Source organism: Bombus huntii, chromosome 15, assembly GCF_024542735.1.
Source record: "Bombus huntii isolate Logan2020A chromosome 15, iyBomHunt1.1, whole genome shotgun sequence".
NCBI lineage: Eukaryota > Metazoa > Arthropoda > Insecta > Hymenoptera > Apidae > Bombus > Bombus huntii.
This window is the reverse complement of record NC_066252.1, coordinates 739,174-759,457: the sequence shown is the minus strand read 5'-3', so window position 1 is coordinate 759,457 and position 20,284 is coordinate 739,174. Positions and strand designations below refer to the sequence as shown.

Sequence of the window (20,284 nt, the reverse complement as noted above, 5' to 3'; positions counted from 1 at the left end):
GCCAAGTGTTAGGATCCGAAGGAGTGTTCTGAAAACTATCGATATTAGTTGAGTGATTATTCACGGTGGTAATGGCGTATATATTATGTCGATTCGGGTCACTCGCAGATGTGGCCCCTCTCGGCCATGGAGAGGGAAGAATCTTCACGTAATGTCCCGGAGAATGAATGAGAGTGTCCGATACGATGTTTATGTCAGGTGTTACGTGTGACGTGATGCAGGACAGGTTATTAACCGTCGAAGTGTAGATCGAGGAACGCCTGTTCCTAGATAATTCTATCATCGTGAATTTTGGAGAGTCTGTCGTAGGTTTCGTCTCTAGTTTGGCTTCGGTGTCCTTGACGGAATTTAACCCGTTACTCACGTCGTTTTGAATTACAGTTACAGGACATCGCCCATCCTGTAACGGATTCAGAAAGATTAATGTCTGCGACATCTTGTCGCCTGGTGAGGTTTTCTCTCTCTGCTGATCCAGAGAATCATGTGAGCTGTTGTCTTCAAGACGCGTGTGGGCGATGAGTTGCGAGTTTCACGCAATGAGTCGCGCGTGTCAGGCGACGGTATCGGCGCTAGATCCGACGCGATACTTTCCGTCGGCGGAGTATGACCGCTGTTGTCCTGGACTGGACTGAGTTGCTTCTGGTCCAGAGTATCTTGAGCGGTTGGCAGATTCAAGGCGTTCTGTGGCGCTGAATCAGATTGTTGTGATGCTGACGATGTGAACGTGGTCGTCGTCAGGTCGCGTATAGGTGACACGTTGTGAGTGTCATGCGATGAGCTCCGCATATCGTGCGACGGGATCGGCATTCGAGTCGATGCGATATTCTTCGTCGGCTCGGGTTTCACGCATGAATCGCGTGTTTCTGGTGTCGAAGGGGTTGTTGATGGTAGTTGGTCAAAGAGATCTAGGATCCGTATGTCAATCTCATGATACTCTTGCAATAAAGAGACTGCACGAGCAACTTCCCCCTCATCTAACGCTTCTAATTCGTCTTGAACCGCGCTTATCTTCCTCTAATTCTCGTCGAACGCATTGCGGCAAGATATTAAAAAGTTCTTGCTTACCCGTCCCAACTCTTCATATTCGTCGAGTTGACGTTTTGTGTTTGCAAATCGGCTAACTAAGGCGCTTCGTCTCCGCCGCAATGTGCTGATCGGTTCAGCGTGTGCCATATTTGATTTTAATAGTAGGAACGAGCTTACCTTAATCAAATGAACGTTGATCTGGGAATCGGTTGCTACTCGTTACAGTGCGGCGTGGGCTCGCTTATATGCTGAGCGAAGGAGGAGTTCCTTTCCGATGGCAGCTCCTTTGGTTAGTTGATTAAGTCGTTGGAATGTGGATTTCATGTGACTCTGTATAGTTACTGGTTCCTTGTTAATGACACGATATCCGGCTCGAAGGACCAACTATAATTATTTATTTTATTCATTGTATACACACCATAAGTATACCACAATTTTTAAAAGTACTTTGTTTTATATGTGTTCTATATTCTTCCATATCTTGCGCATGTTGTGCGTTTTCGTACATTTAAATATTTTATAATCTAATTTGATTATGATCTGCACTTCTTAATATAATAATGTAGTATCGTAAATATAATAAATATTAGTTTATTAATAATAAATGGATTAGACAGAAAACAATGGTTATTTAACATGAACTAATCGTAACAACGTATTATAATTAATTAACAACTCTCGTCAACACAGATTCAACTCTCTCTTAACAACGCTAACAACACTATCTCGACAACGCAATCCGCACTCTCTGGCTTCTCAATTCATACTCCCGTTAATTCGTTTATGCCTCTTAGCAATCCTTTGTCTTTTGTCTTATATCTTTTGTTTAAGCCCCATCATGCACACGCTCAGCAACCGCTCGTTTACAATTCGCACGAGCCCCCCCCCCCTAAGCCCCTCGTCCACGATACTACAATAATATCCAATAATTTTGTTACAAAATCTGTGTTTATAGTATGAGACATGTATGGAAGTCTAAGATGCAGAAATGTCATCTGCATAACATGCAGAAATCTAAGATCATCTATATATGTATGTAGTCGTTAGTTTTCTAATGATAACTAAATATATTTTAAGCAAATGTTCTCACATACTGTTACACAGAAACGAAGTTTATGATATTTCCTTCCACTGTTACCTTTTATTGTTTCTGTTAATCTACAAATTTTTTGAAAACTAATATTGTTATTATTTTGTTATATCCACATAAAACTGACCAACAAAATAGTCTATCCCTACATATTTATATATATATATATATATAATATATATATAATATATATAATTATATATATATATAATTATATATATTATATAATTATATATATAATTATATATATATATAATTATATATATTATATAATTATATATATATAATTGAAGAACTTGGAGTAAAAATAAGATAAGTGTGCTTTTCCTAGAACCGAAATAAGAAGAGGAAACGAGATATATAGGATTTATATTTAAAACTTATTTATGTAAAAATTTCGTTGCTTGGAAACTTACAGGTATTTTCTATCAAAATTGAATTATCTATGGCTTATACAAAATGGAAATTTTACGCTTTTTTTCTGATCCCCTTATTTATTATCTTATTCTACGTCTTTATTATCTAAAATTTCTATATATTATTTCTTTCGATTAAAATTCCTTAAACGTATCATCTACCTCAAAGTTTATCTATAAAAATTTATTTCTGCGAAAACTCGAAAACTTTCTTTTAAAAGTCGTTGAAAATCGCCACGTCGACCAACTCGATATTCGCCGAACGAACCGAATAGAATCACTAACAGCGAAATTTCTTCGTACAAGCATCGGAGAAGAATCACGAGCAGAGATCCTCGTATCGAATCTCCAGGGAAGTGTCGCTGTTCTCGAAACTCTGACTTCCGCTATTGCTTGCTGTCAAGCGGGTTGCCAATGTCAAAAATTTCTTTAAGTTTTAAATGCAAAATTTTTTCGAATTTAATAAAACTCTTGAATCATCAATTTTGGTATGCCACTGTTAGAATTTAATCTTGGAATTAGGATTAATATTCTGTGGAAGACACAATGTTTATGTTGAAATAATACAATGTGATATTTATTAAACAATTATTTCGAGAGTTATAAATGTGCGTTCTGGAATGTAGACAGTTGGCTAGTTATTCACAGACTGGCTTAGTGACCCATGGCCCTTGAAAAGGTTTAGATCCCCACTCTCTATGCAGTAATGAGTGTGACCTGTGTGGGTGTCTGTGTGGCGTCACATGTGCCACAGAACCTTCTAGTAGCTTCTCGACGTGCTCGTCTAGAATGTTCCATCCATATCCTCACGCTTCTTCCGGCGTCCTTTTGAAAAAGCATGCACGTGCTAACTGCCGTGGTGCATCTCACGAACGCACGCTGGTGGGGATGGCGCTGGGCAACGAATGGAAGAATCTGTACGATCAAACACTCTATCCGCATGCGACTGATATCGTTGTATTCCAACAGCCACAAAATCGCATAATTTTCAAAATTTTAACTTTCTATCTGGTAATCTGGTCTCCTAACCAAATTAAATACAAATAGCTCGCTTGAATCAAAGAAAATCGAGGCTGACTTGCCTTTTCTTTAAAACAAAACATCTTTTCTTTTCTTTACAACAAAATTATTTAGGTTGACAAAGTCCCACACCGCTATGAATCCTTCCTAGTGAATTTGGACCTAGTAAATTGCATATGCAATACAATGAACTCTTACTGCGCTGGTCTTGATTTTCTCGGCATTAGCACCAATAGTTAAGGAAATTCACTTCACGGTATTTTATAAGGACTGTCACATGCCCGCTCTAACTGTATGTTTTCTCTGTGCTCTATTTTGATTTTAAGTTGTATATTAATGGAAATGTACCCCGTTTGTCCTTAAATAATAAAATAAAATTTATTTATAGTCTTATCATATATTAGTGATACCATTAGTAGCATTTTGCAGAATAACTGCTGTACTTTCTCTAATTCTTTTGTAAATCCAAGCCACCAGTATCCTGCTGCATATAGTGAAATCGCCTATATTATTGCTCTGTGCATGGTTCTTGCTATCCAATTGCATACTTTTTCTGCTGTTAACGTTTTCCATACCGTTCCTATTTCATTTTTCGCCTTTGAAACACTTTGTTGCCGTTTTAAGCGTTCTTGTTGTTGTGAATGGCATGCCTAGATATTGGTACAAATCAACTTCTATTGTTTTCCATTGTTTGCTAGTTTACTAATGTTAATCCTTTAAATTAATTCTTTAAATTAAAATGACAAATAATTTGAATTTTAACATTAATTCGAAATCTAAATTTCGAAATTTAGATTTCGAATTAATTAAAACCACTTGAGACGTTATTTTAACAAATATTTATTCAGACACAAAATAACAAATTATTTCATTTGATAGACAAATAATGAAATAATTCGAAAAAAGATCATTTGATCTTGGAGATAATTCTCGTTCACTGTTTTATTGATCACGTATCAATTAAGAAACCAAGAAAGTATAGTGAATATTACATCTCGGCGCTTCGTTGTTATTAATGTAGTTAATGTCGTCAAATATCATTTCTTCATCTCAAGTAAATGCTTCTTGCGTTTTTCTTTATACTTTTAATATATTGTATCCTTTATATGTTTTACCTTTACAGTTTTGTTTATAAGAACTGATTTTATTAAAATAAGTTTATAATAATTATAATGCATATCTTTCTAACATTTTTAAAGTGAGTATAAAGGTAACAAAATTAAATAATTTAGGAAGATTCGGTAAAAGTAAGTAAAAATAAAATCGGATATAATAACGATTAAATTTACAGAGATACAAACATAAAAGCGTGAAAAAATTTTACGGTAGGAAGGATAGAAATTCTCTAACAATATAATCCTTCGTCACCTTAGTTGTCTTAAAAAAAATAAAAATCATATTTATAAAGAGAAATATAATTTTATCGACCTATAAATTCTTTTTCTTCGCAATAAAGTTTTCTGCGTATTCTCATACGTTCTATGAACTTATCTCGTATCGATTCATGATATAAAAAACTACAATTCTTGTAGGCGAATGCATATTCATAAAAAACTGTATGGAAGTATTTCGGTTATATTTTTTATATATGTATTAAATTGATCAAACTTGTTCATCCGTTTTATCAAAGGATAAACATATTACAACACCCAGCAAAAGTTTTTCTGTTTCCTTATCACTATATAAAAATATCGGAGATTTACGGTGACTCACGAAAGTGTTTGCACGCTTTTCATACAAAACTTTCATGCTCATGTTATATGTGTTATAGAAAAGTTTTTAAAATTTCATTAATATCAAACGCAACTATCCTAATTATATTGGACAAAACTTGAAACCAACCTGAAAATGAGTATAAAATTGCGAGATATTTAGTACAAGAAGTATCAGTATACAGCAAGAATATGTAGATGTGTTAAACATATATGCAATTGGTGTTAGTGATACTCCCACTGAATATTGGAGATTATTAACATAATGAATAGTCAGTTGTTTAAATAATTATGTGATCTTTGTGAAGTGTACGTCTGAATACCTGATACCTTCTATATACAATTCTAAATTTCCATATCTTATCAATATGATCGCGATAATTATATCATATTTTACGTGATATATAATTTCTTGTATAAATTATGGTATTTATGTAATTATACAGACGTATTTAAGGTCGACTATTCTTTCTCTTGGAAATTTCACACCTCTCTATTTTCACCGTAGATAAGATAAGTTTGTAGATGTTTGTAGAAGTTCATGCCCGTAGTAGGTGATTCTTTGGGTCACAGGTTTTGGGGTTATCGATCCACCTGTCTCCAAGAGAGTGTAAAAGGATCGTAAACGACTACCCTAAGCCTGTGTAGCATTCATCGCGTATAAATCTAAATGATCAAGCTTTCCCCGGAGTAAAATGTGGTCCATAAATGACGATACTTAGATTTATCTAGAAAAATATCTTTTGTATGTTATTTTGTACAATAAGTTTCTAACAATACTACTAAATTGACAAGTGACAAATTCTGGGTTACAGGCTATTTTTGCACAAACTTTTACAATTTTACATCGAATATGACGATCAATTGGTTGTAACTAAATTATGAAATTCGCCTGAAGGACTTTACTTGTTTCATTATATTATTATTATTGAAGATAATTTATTAGCATTATTAATTGTGCACTGTGATTTGTCGAATTTTACTGATATTAAAAAGAAATAAAATAATGAAGCTTATGAAGATAAAAATGACAGAATTAAGATTTGATATAAAAATAATAGTATCAAATTTTTACTAATTACATTCGATTCTGTAGGAAGATTCTGATTCATTTTTCTTACAGGTATCAAGGTAGTACAATTTATCGTTGAAATCGAATGTCGTAAATGGAACAAAATTTTAGAACTTTAACATATGTACTATTAACCCTGTCACTTTCGTTAAAATAATTGAAATTTTCTTAGAGTATTGATCGAATCAGAGATTGAATTCAAGAGAAGAAGGAAGGAACTAGGAAAATCTGGTTAACGGAAAATTTGTGGTAGAAGAGTTGATTTTATATATTCGCACGCTTCTTCGACAAATATTTCACGAGAGAAGGTACATATATAATAGAAAGTTTGCTGTTACTTTTGAAGTAACAGATGTTGACTTAAAGTAAACTTCAAGGAGAAGGACAAAGAGGAAAGAAAAGGAGACTGTTAATTTCGCAGAATGAAAATTATTTTTGCATTAAATATATATATATATTTCTGTAAATTATCGTTTATTCTACCAAAATAGTAGATATAACTGTTATAAAGCAAATTTTACAAATTATAGTATAAGAGTTAATATTTTCAATTACAAAATTTTGGTTACGAATAACCATAATAAATGACCAGAATTTTCTTTCGTTACCAGTGATGATTATCGATGACTCGAATTTTATTTTGGTTATCAATTGTTGAGATATGTATAATTTTCTGTGCTGGACTAGGTTAAGTGTGTAGTAGAGATACTTGTATGTGAATATCAGTGTGTGGAAGTTGTGTGTCCGAAGCGTCTCGAAAACAGATGAATGTAAACTCCACAGTCGGTTAAGGGTCGTCGAAGAGTCGGTTTACAATCGGGTATAGAAGAAAGTGCTGAGACGCGTGCAAATGTGTATCGATGAATATATAAGGAATCGTCCGTGAAATAAATACATTATTACTTTATTATTAATCCTCAGTGTAAATTTAGTGTTCCTATAACATTATTTCGGCCTCAAAGATCCACAATTCTCAACATCGATAATCATTATCCACGTCAAAAATTTGTCCTGGTTACATTCGACTATTATTAATTGTTATTATCATTACTGATAATTGGTATATATTCATCGACAATATAAAACAATTAATTATAAAACTTATGTATTTTATTAAGTAAAAAATAATATATATGTATGAACATATATATGAACCAAAGAATAGGATAATAAATATTGTAGTACAATTAACACTAGTATTAATATTGTATTATGAATATTAATTATTATTAATGTTACAAACAATTGGCAATAACCAAATGCAATTAGAACAAATTTTTGTCGTTGATATTGACAAACGGTAACCAAAAAAATTTTTCGCCGTCGATATTGCTTGTCGGAAACCAAAATAAAATTCAGTTCATCGATAATGGTTACTGATAACGAAAAAAATATCGATGATTTATACTGGTTACTGGGACCCAAAATAACATTTCCAATATTGCTAATGATTATTGATACCCAAAAAAAATTTTAATCATTCATAATGGTTAATCGTAATCAGAACAATTGCAAAGTAATATTTTTCAGTGATTTCATTTTTTGAGAAATTTCTTTGAAATTTATTTACAACTGGCTCATTTAAATAAAAATTAATTTTTACTCAATGACTTCTTCCCGAAAAATGTTTAAAACAACTGTTATTTTGGATCTCTGCTAAATAGGAATATAATCTATTATCCTAATCCTAAATAAAAGTATATAACGCTATTTTTATCTATATATTTATCTATATATCTATATATCTATATATTTCCATCTTCGATGCCGCACGAACAATGCGGAAAAATAATAAAGATATCTATAAAACTATATTGTTTCCACACAATCAATATTGTAGAACTAAAAATGACTAAACGACTAAAGATATATCATATTGTTAATAATCTTCATAATTTTTACTATTACTAACCGTATTTAATTCCTATTTTCCAAATATAATTGAAAATTTTGAAATTGCTAATTTACAAAACTCACATCGTTGTTTCGTATTTCTTTATTTCAAAAACAGATTTGTCATCAAATAGAAACACATATATAACAACAAAATAAATATAAACGAATTGTAAATGAATCATTACAAGAATACAATATAAAAATACAAATTGATGGCTGTATATCGCATTTTTACAGTACTTTAACGTAATAATAATCTAAATACAAAAAAAAGATTAGTACTAGAATGGTTTAAAACTATATTCGGCTTATAATACTCAGAGATTGAACGCAATTTATTTACCCTTTATATTGTTACGTCTGATATATTGTTCTTAAATAGTAATAACACAACATAAGTTAAAAAAGACCTTAAGACAGGAGACGTACATTTTTCATTATTTTATAATAATTTGTGTTATTGTTTTAAATAATATAAAAATTTGTAGATTAATAAATTTAATTATTGTAACAGTTTTTACTGTATCTTATTCTTTTCGAATTATAAAAACTTTAATAATAGATGGATTTATAATAAATTTAATTTATTGAGATGAAGATTATGTTATAAGATATTGTATAATAACTATATAATTAATGTAGTATCGTGGACGAAAGGCCTAAGAAATATCGGGCGAACTATGAACAATGTCGCGAGAGCCGAGGCGCCGTCGGGCCCATCAATGTGTCATCGGTCTTTTCAAGCGCATAGTTTCGTGGAAAAGACCTACGTGACCCTGGCCACGAGCGTCCGCAGAACACGTGTGCGGTGGGCCTAGGAAAAAGACAACAGAATGCGGCAACGGCCAGAGCGCGAGTCGAAAAGCAGAGAGTGTGAGTCGAAAAGCAGAGTGCGAGTCGAGGAGCCGAGTGCGAGCTGAGCGGAGACAGAGGTTGCGAGTGGCGTTGCCGAGAGAGTGTGGATTGCGCTATTTTCTGTGCGTTTGGCGTGAATAGTTCAGGTTGAACAACAATCGTCTTTTTCTGTCTGATTAACATCTCTATTGTCCACTCTTTGTAAACACATTATATCACGATATTACATTAATTATATTAATTTTAACAAAATTTATTTAAAGACATTTTTTACATTAATGTTAATTTATTAATAGTTTATAAATATTTTGTTTTTAAGATAATGTTATTAGGATTAAATTTTTCATTAATAATGATAATTAATAAATTTTATCTTAAAATTTATATTATTTATAAAATGTTTATTTATAAAAAATAGCAATACTATATTTGTAAGGGTTCAAATCGAGAAAAAAGTAAACTTTCAGTAGTGACATAAGATATTCTGTAACATTTTTCGAGATATAGAAGTTCGTTCATTCATGTTTATGTTGAATTTCCTTTTATACGAAATAAAAATTTGTCTCATAATTTGTGATTTTGAGTTTGTTCTTCTTATTGGCAGATTATTTCTGTAATCTTAAGTTTTGACCAATTATTTAGCTTAATATGCTTTTCCATCTCACAAACACCCTTATGAAGTTTCGTAAAAAATACATAAGTATAAAAAAGAAAGTTTTAAGAAAGAAACCTAAAATATTACTTTCAAAATAGTTTTCGAAAAATTGAAAAAGTTTACAATGGGAGTACGATAATATTTTCTACCCGAGGAGGAAACTGTTTAAATTTCTTTCCCACTGGTTTCGTTCGCATTCTCGTTTGAACAGAGACACGTCAGCAATAATAGAACCAAAGAAAAAAATAATATATGGAATGAATTCGTGGCCGGAATTATTCAACAAATATCTACGCACTCGACTCTAGTGTAAAGGCAGGGACTGAATAACAATCGGTAGGTACGTCGCGACTACTGTGCATTTCGGAACTGGTTCGAAGGAAGATCAAAAGGATACGTTGTAATTAGGATACAGAAGTTGTATAGAGGATGCGTTTGAAGTGAAATAGATTTGTTAGTTCGGCTTGTATAAACAGGCAATTAATTTGTCCTCGGGACAGAGCGGAGAAAACGGAGCGCTGGCGCTCACGCGCCCCTCTATTCTGTCATTCAACGAAAATTATTTAGCATTAATAATTAGCATTTCATTTAAAGAATTCAGATCATATATTCATCGTAATTAAATTGAAATTACTTACTTACCAGTTGATGTTTTATTATATACTTTAGGGTTTTAATTTGTTTCTGCTGTTTATTTTTCATCTCGCGTTCCTTGTAGAAGCGAATTTTGTTTGAATAATAAAAGCTCTTTATTTTATAAAAGTTTAATAATGAGAGAATTGTAGTAAAGATTTAAACGACAAATATATAATTTTTTTGCTATTTTGCAATAGATTTATTGGAGACGTATACTATCACTGAAAAGTATCTGAACATTTGTTTACTTTTGTCAGAATGTTTCTTAATTACAAAATTTTTGATAAATCTATAACTACTCTGATAAATCTATAACTTTTTTTATAATTACTATAATTAAATGCAATGGAATGTTATGACGTAATTACATTGATTTTTACAAGCGAAAATGCAGTGGTAAAATTGGCATTTGTAATGATAGAATCTTGTGGAACTATCCTGTTACTTGAATTTTTTAATTATAGGTCGTATTAAAAAGGAGGTCTAAATTGATAGAAAGACTTTCAATGTTAATGCAAGCAATGATACTTAAAGAGTAAGTACTATACGTATATGGAATAATATGCACATATAGTAAAAAATAAAATATTTTATTGCTATATTTTATAATATATAAGGTAATTTAAGTTTATGTAATATTCGTATCATAAATATTTTTATGAATACTGCTTCTAGCTCTATGAAGTCACAAAAAAGATAGACATAACATTATGTCCTATATTAATAATATATTAGTAGTAATATAATGTTAAATCTATCTGTTTTATGATTTCTTCCTTAGGAATAGCATACAATCTCCTTGATATCGATAAAATCGAGAGATTCGCAAGTTCTAGTGTAATTTTTAAATTTGAATATTTGAATAAAAAAGATTTTCACAACAATACCAGTAAGTAGGCTAAATAACTGCTGCGAGTAACACAAAACGCTACGAAAAGCACAGGCAGGATTCAGAAAAAGAAAATCTTGCGAGAACATGTTTACACTTTATGCGGAAATAAAGACTAGACTAATGAAAAAGAAAGCAGAATTATGTACCAGCTTTGTTGATCTTAGGAAGGATCTTATATGTAAAAGTCAACCACATAGTTTTATAGAAAAAAATGTACGAAGGATGAGTAAGTGCATAGTTTATAAGAACAATATGAAAGCTATATACAGATGCAAAATTCAGAGTAAGAATACAAGAAAATAACTACCCGAATGACATAGAAATTACATAAGTTCGGGAGGAGATACACTAAGCTCAATCCTATTTATATTATTAATAAGCGACATAAAGCAACAATACATAGATGCAGGATTTATGCAAACAAGAAAAAAAGCAGAAATATGACTGTTTGCATGATCTCCAAGATCAAATGATCTTTTTTCGAATTATTTCATTATTTATCTATCAAATGAAATAATTTGTTATTTTGTGTCTGAATAAATATTTGTTAAAATAACGTCTCAAGTGGTTTTTAATTCTATTATATAAATATTACTTTCTGTATAGTGTCTCCCGTATATAGATAAGTTCTGACATTATTTAATGACAATTGAAATTAAAATAAATCTGATCAACTGTCGGGTTGTGAAATAATTCGACTAAATTATGCCTCAAGCGTGTGCAAAATACATCTAAATCTCGAATTAATATTAAAATTCAAATTATGTGTCATTTTAATTTAAAGAATTAATTTAAATGATTAACATTAGCGATTGAAATAAAAAATTATTTGAAAATTATTTGTTTAATCTTAACACGAAAGAACCTGTGTTACTTGTAAAATAAAAGTCACAAAATAGTTCAAATGATTTATTATTGCAAATTATTGTTTTCCATTTTTATTTCAAATAAAATTTGCTTAGACGTACAGCTTCCTACATCCTCATTTCCATTCAGGAATTTTCGTCATTCGCCAGCTTTCTTTTTATATTGAGAAGCAACGACTCGAATCAGCAGAAACATGTATCAATTTTCTCGAGCCATGATACAATACCGGTGTACGAACGAAACATATTCCTTGAAAGATCGCAATAACTTGCATAATTTGGTGTTTCCGGCATATTCGCGAGAACGTATACAAATTCAAAACCAGCTGCTCGAGGAGCCCATTCCTTGATCCTGTCGCTGAAAATTCTACGGATCGTGGTAACTCGACGTTGTAGCGAATTTCGGCCAGATCAATGATAACAACGCCATGAATCGTATTCCCTGGCGTGGTTTATTGCCGGCGAAGTTTCGAGGCCGACCATGCCGGGGATATTTTTGCTATCCTCGGATCTTGTTCGTTCTGATTTAGGATTTGCGCCACCCATGGCTCTCAAATATTGAAAAATCCGCGAAAACGATAGATTCATAGATGCGTACAATTTTTGAATGAAAAGAATGTATTTGTAGCTACAAAAGGATAATCTACTTAGCCTGTTAGAAAATGCTAGAAAATGCTATTATGTCTTTCTTAGAGTCATCCAGAAGTTTTTTTTGAGGAAAAGAATCTACTGGGCTATGATAAATGCAGCGTGGCTTATAGGTACAGTAGTTATAAAGAGTATTGACACATCATTGTATTTAGCATAGCATTTAATTGCTAATTAATTAGGTTCAAGTATATTAAATTTTGTATCATATAATACATATCTACTCTCATGTGATTACAAAAATTTGGTACTACGGGAAAAAAAGCATAGAAACTAATAAAAAAACGCTTCATTGGAAAATGATTTTCTAGGCTTTGTATGTAGACACTTTTGTTGCTTTATACATCGATTATTAAAATATACCTATGAATTAACAGTTAATTAACAATCAGAAACAATATTTACTATCGTCTCATGAAAGCAAGAAATATTTATTAATTATAAATGATATATTGAAAATATTGAAGAAACTCTCTCCATCTTGTCTACAACTCGAAAATCAAACGAGCTGAGGATAAGAAACTCTGTAATATTTGACACTTACAAATATCAATTTTTTTATTGCATATTGTCATTTAAAGTTAAATTTTATCGTATCGCAACATTGTACGCCAGCATTAAAGGATAAAATTTTCCTCTCTCCGTGTATTTATAACTTTCTAATTAAATCACATTCTATCAAAAATAAGCAAGTATCCACATGCTTTTAAGCGGTAATGTATACAAGATGGCCCGTAATTTAGTGTAGAGCTTCTTCAGTGTGTTCTATAAGTAAAAATAAGACTAAAATGCCATGTAGGAAAAAGACCATAAATGCTTAATTGAAAGTCATAATATAAAATAGTTTAACATATGTACAATATGATAGTAAAGTTTATAACAAATACAAAAATGTACATGAAAGTTGCAAGATATTTATTACAAACACAATGCGAAACATGCAGAGAGATTGCTAAATTATTTGAACTGTAAATTATTGGTTAGTAAACCTATTAGTAAGCCTTAATATTTAATGGGAACAGCTTTAGCACTCATGATATGTTTAAAGCAACTCGTGGTACACGGTTTTTTATTAGCTATATTTTTGTAGTAAATGTCTTGTACCTTCTTTTTCCGATTCTACCACTACATATAATCATGATAGTTATAATATCTTATTACTAATGAGATTTCCAAAAGTTTTGTATAATACACGTAATATGTTCGTAAAGATTCGTTATGCTGAGTTTATGCCACTATATGTTTTTCGTGGGACACATTCCAAAATTCTTCCTCCACGATGTGTCGGCGTATTTAAAAAAAAATAAATAATTTACATATTATATAAAAACTAATTTAGTGTAATACATATCTTTCTTGATATTAATTCTCGAGAGAAAGGAGCTTGTCCGATATTATTTGTTTTTCTATTTAATTCTATCTATAAGCACAAAAGTGGAAAAATCCAATTTATAAAAAAGGAGATTTATAAAATAAAAAAAAAAGTTATAAATAAATCAGTTTACAAAATCAATTTTTTGATTAATGGATTGAAACAAAGGTTTAGCTTATATTTAACCCGCACGTGAAGTTTCATAATATCTGCTTTTATGTGAATTGCAAACAGGAAAAAGTTTACATGTTTTAGAAATTGTATAACTATCTTTTGATTAAACAATTACGTTTTGTTCTAAGTGTTAACTACTTAATTGTGTAACATATTCCTCAAGAAGTGAGATTTAGGAAATTGGAATAATTTCAAATATTTTACAGTATAATATTTTAAAATAGAATAACAATTATTGAATTAAGGTATATACATATGTAACATATATATACATATACGTATACATACATACACAAATGTAACACATTTGTACAAATAGAGTATACATATGTAAGTGTGTGTATAGGAAATAAAATGATTTAACATTAAAAATTAATTTTCCTTGCATAGAGAAAAATTATATATACGTGTATAATATTTAATGTAATTGCACTTTGCTCAATGAAAAACTTTTTCGACTATACGTTTAAGTTTTAATAGAGTTTCCATTTTTTAAAACTCACCTCTCAAAGCGCGCCATAAATTTCATCTCAAACATCATTTCATTTTTCAAGGAAATATATATGGTCAACTGAATTTGATATATTCCATAAAATTATTTTAAAAGATAATATTTCAAATGCATACAGTTATTTTTGCTTTCTAACATAATATTGTTACATTTATTAAAATATGATTTTCTTTCTCTCTAGATACGCTCTACACGAATACGTCCACTGAATTATTGATTATTCTACTGAAATATATTTTTGAATTTAAAAAATTATGCAAGAGAAACTTCCTGATATGAAAAAATATAATTTTTACATAATTTTCTTTTTCGAAAATGAGAATGTTTTCCAAAATTTCAAATATATCTGTTATTTAAAAAATTGCAACAGGATGATTATTCTGAATTTGCTAGTATTAGACGAAAGTGTAATGGACGAAACAAAATCTTTTTTATTTGTTAATGAAATTACAATTAAATCATTGTATAAATGACATCGCAATAAAGATAATTCATGAAAATTCGATATTGTCACTTTATATAACATAAGATGTCGTTAATACTAAAATCAAACCATAGATCATAAAAAAATTGAAAAAATTTATTAGAGAACAGAACTGGAATAAAGAAATTTGCAAAAAAAATACATTTTTTGATTGTCATAAAAATAAATGATGAGTAAATTAAATTCGACATATTTCACAAACTAGTATCTCTTTGGAAAATTATTGTCAAGTACAAAAATTTGCTGCAAATATATTTTACAATCCGCATGATAAAAAATTAAATTCCAATAAAATCAAAAGCTATTAAGAAATTATGTCACTTTATAAAGTTATTATCAAACAGAAGAAATTTGCGACAAATATATTTCATGATCATCACGAAACAAGTAAAATTCAAATAAATTCTATCTATTGCAGAAGAATCTTAAGAATTCCTTAAAAAGCGTTATTTCCGAATAAAGAGGTTTGCAACAAATATATCCTAGTACGTTCGAAGAACAAAACGAATTGAATTCAAATGAAATTGAAAATTTGTTAATCGAGCAATTTATCAATTCGTCACGCCTCGAAAATATCCACTCTGTTAAGTAAGTTTTACTTCGTTGGACGATGTCCCAATAACGTCTATTGCGTTACCACCACAATGACGCGGTTTTGAGCACCAATCTACTTACGAGACCTTTGAAGATACTTCCCAACAATACCGCAGCCTGAAGTTATGCAGGGCTAGCAAGGTCAAGCATTCCGATAACCAAATGTTGTACATATTATAGACGGAGAAATCGTAAAGTCAGCTTCGATTTTATCGAGAGCTTGCTTCAATCAGTCTTCTTTGAAATTTACTTTTATTTTTTGCGAAAACAATTTCTGCATGTGATGAAGCTTTATTAATCGAATCTGAGATTATTGCGAATTGATACATAAATTACATTAACTTAGCTTCACTAATATTTGAGATGTTATACATAATATTCTTATTCAATATTTTAGCAGTTAAAATTAGAAAATATACAAGTAATTAGTTTATAATTTTAGATTTAAATCGTAATATGAGAAAACGTTTTACAAATATTTGCGAAGTATCTCTAGTCTATAAATCTATACTAGTCTAGTAATTATAAATACACTTTTGTTGTCAAATATTTTGTCACTTATGTCACTTTATAGTCACTTTATAGTAATTTTACAATCGCTTTATAATCGCCTTATAAATGTTTCAGTATTATATAATTAAATGATATTAACACATTGACTATAGTCGCAATCTAACATTACTGAATTTTTTAGAATAATTATAATAAGGTGAACTACGTAAAATATCTTGGTTTACGTAAATAACTAGATAACATTGTAAGATAAAAGAAGCTTCATTAAAACTTAATAATTTTCATATTTTCATTATAATTTTCATTATGACATAATATTTTAGAAAACAGTGCTATAGTGTATTATATTTGATGATTATTGATGTATTATATTATAATTGATGAAGAAATTATAATTAAGTATTATAATGTAGTATATTAAAATTGAAAAATTCCAATCCATATAAATTGGAACTTACAGAACGATAAATAAATAAAATAAATAAATACTAATACTCAAGATCTCATTATTAGTCATCATGAATAATCAAAATATTTGCGTGATTTCCTTCTACGAGTTTTAAACAAATATTATAAAAGTTTCTGAAAATATAATTTGGAGAAGATTAAAGATATCATCTATTCCATCTGGACAATTCTTTTAATATAGAAATTATTGAATTGTTCTATTACAAGAATTTTTAAATTTTAAAATCGATAGTTCTTATCAATTCGGAATACTGAAATTAATTAGTCGTTAGGAAAGTGCACTCATTTATATGGAAATTATTTTAATTAAATATATTCACTTAATGCAGAGTAACGTGGAAAATGCATATAACAAATTTGAGAAAGGAATGCATTTTAAATAAGACATACAATCACTTAGGAAACATTCATGAACGCTTCCAAATTACTTATTAAGTCCAAATTAGATTTTAGATCAATCATTTACAATTCTGCATGCAGGCTTCGCCTTAAAGTAAACAGAACACGCAAAGTCTACTCGTACGTCTTCCATGTTCCACAATATCAACCCTCATTTTCCCTGGATTAACGAAAAAACGAATGAACCGAAGCCAACTGAAAATTTCGATTCTATTCGCAGTAGGGGCGAAGCAGGGCGGAAGGAGGGAGGTTTTCAATTAAACCGGAAACGATAAATTCGCGCTGGTGGGAACGTTGGAACGTTTCGTTCGATTTCGTTCAGTAGAAACGATCAAATCTTCCGCTTTCGACGGAAAATTCGAGGAAATGTGTCGACTTTGACGCGGCGATAATGCCGCAGCTTGTCTTCCCATGGTATCCGGCTCTATTGGATTTTGATACGCTTTCTAGCTACAGCCAATGTAATCTGACATTGAATGGGAAATTAATTATACGGAGCGGTGACCTCAGGGACAGCAGCGAGCTCAGGAAAGTGTGCTTTTAAGCGTAACAGGGCACGGGACATCGCGACAGCGTGTTTCGAGGGTGACAAGCGGCTCAAAGCGAGCCGAGCATTACTGCTTCCTGGTGTTCTCCCCAAACCTCGGGGATCTCTTGTAACAGTACATTGGATATCCAAGGTAGCCAGCCTTTAATCGCTCCGCATAATCTTTGCAGCGTGGCGGTAATTAAGATCTTCTGGACGAAATGAAGTGTCTCAATGGAAAAACAGGAGAATAATGAAATTTGATATTGCAGTTTGATGATTGAAAGAATTGGATAACCGCACCACCGGATATGAGAGAACATTGAGATATAAATATGGGAAAAGAAACTTCCTAAAAATAAGCAAACGATAATTACATAAAGACATATAATTATAATGAAAACTTCCTTTTTACTATAAAGAAGAAAAAATTATATTTGCGATATGCTAAAATGAACGTTCTAAATTATTTAAGTAAACACACACTTTATTGATTTCCAAAAGTAATGAATTTTCCAGTGGATTACCTTTTAACCCATCAATCACAAAAAGATGAGCTTAATTATCCACCCTTGATGAATCTGATATAATTAAACATTGCTAAAAGAAGTGAATTTTATTCAAAATTCCCCACAGTAAAACTATGAAATGAAAAGATGTTGTATGTCTATATATCTTGATAATTATAATATATTATTTCTTGTTATAATTCTGTTGATTTTATTATTACTATACCCATTTACCTATACAATCCTTCCCTTTCTTTAACTAATTATGTTACATATTTTAGATCCATAGATTTCCATTCTTACAAATTTCTTTCGATACCTGTTTAGTTCTATAAAAATTATAAATTGTAATGTGCAATATGTTATACAATATATAGGAATACATATACAGAATGTTTGCGTACGGAAACAAAATATATGTGTACATACACAAATACACATTAATATATATATTAAAAAAAATTGAAGAAACGAATAGGAAAATTGGTTTCACATTATCACCCAGGAACTAAGCTAAAATTCTTATCTGTTAAGTTATCCACTAAAGAAACATAATTACTATTACTTCCGCCAAAAAATTTCTCCAATTCCAACTATTTAACTCAACGATTTACAATGAAACGACTTCGGAAAATTACCTCGACAGATCAGTGCCACGTGGTGAAGTGTCGTTCATCATACACTTTTAGCGTGGAATAATAAGTGACAGGGGACTTACCTGAATGGACGATAACGTTGTCACAAAAAAAGAATAGACGTCTTCCTGGGTTATCTGACGGGCGAGATCGACATGCGAATTCCAGTTCCCGGTCCACGGTGCAAAATGCTCGAAAACTATCGAGACGTCGAATCGATGCAACCCGGCACTTTCATCATTGTTTCGTCGAGGAATCGTTCGATTCTCTCTAGCGTCAGCTTCAATCGTCAAAATATTTTGTGCTTGCACTCCCAAAAATAAAAACCTTCGATTGTACTTTATGAAGAAAAGCAATAAAACAAAAAGAGAAGAAGTAATTCTAACACACAATTGACACAGAGTGTTCAAACGTCGAAACCCATCACACTCTCTCTTTCTCTCTCACCCTCTCTCTCCTCTTCTCTCTTTCCGCAATACGACCGTGTTTTTCTACTTTCTAATCCCAATGTTTCAAACGTCACTATATCACGTTTCAACCTTAATCAATTCATAAATCTCTATAGTCCTGCGTTTTATCGTTTATTCGAACCACTTTTACGATTTATCATATTTCGACCTTTTAACGAATGCGTTCAGTAATTTGTTCAAGGCGGTTGATTACTTGCGGAATCTTTGTAGGAGCCAAAACAAAATCAGATGACCCTTGAATCGTCGTTTTTCAGAATATTCGTTTATTTCACTGGAACGATAGACGGTGTTTTGGCTGACTTGACCACGTGCGAATAATGAACTCGAGTTGAAGGGGTTGCGCGGGAAAATCAACCGAAGTTTATCGAGAGAACGATGCGCAGGAAAGTTACGATGGAAAGCCTGACAAGCTGCGTGGCGGTGTAGCTGCTGTCCGCGGAGACACTACTGCCCGAAGTCGCTTTCTACCCCCAGCTTTCCGATTCCCAACCCCCCACGGCGTCGCTGTTGCTACCGAAATGCACTCTACCTTGCTTTCTTTGTTCGCTTTACTATTTACACTACTTCCTTTTCATATTCGTAGGACTATGAATATTCGATAGAACTGGTGTAATGTTTAGTGAAAATGGATTCAACGCAGATGAGTTTTTATCTCACCCACAAATTACACATTGAATTATTTGATTCAGTTAATCTACAACATCTTAAAATTCAATCTCGAACTTTGCGCAGTATAATAAATATGTTGCGTATTATGAGACACTATTAATTTTTGATCCTACGATAGAGTTACCTGTATCAGTGAGGAGGTATTGTATAACAACTAATAAAATAAAAAATAAAAT

The 20,284-nt window shown here is 31.2% G+C and overlaps 1 protein-coding gene across 2 annotated transcripts in view; it reads right to left on the bottom strand.

Annotated features, from left to right (window-relative positions):
• The window catches only part of LOC126873815 (octopamine receptor beta-2R-like), a 612,816-nt gene extending 592,946 nt beyond the window's left edge, over nt 1-19,870 (bottom strand). For both annotated transcript variants that reach the window (XM_050635074.1, XM_050635078.1), the window contains exon 1: nt 19,053-19,870. The gene's annotated coding sequence lies outside the window, so the exon portion shown is untranslated. The remainder of the gene's footprint in view (nt 1-19,052) is intronic.
• Between the last annotated feature and the right edge of the window lie 414 nt (nt 19,871-20,284).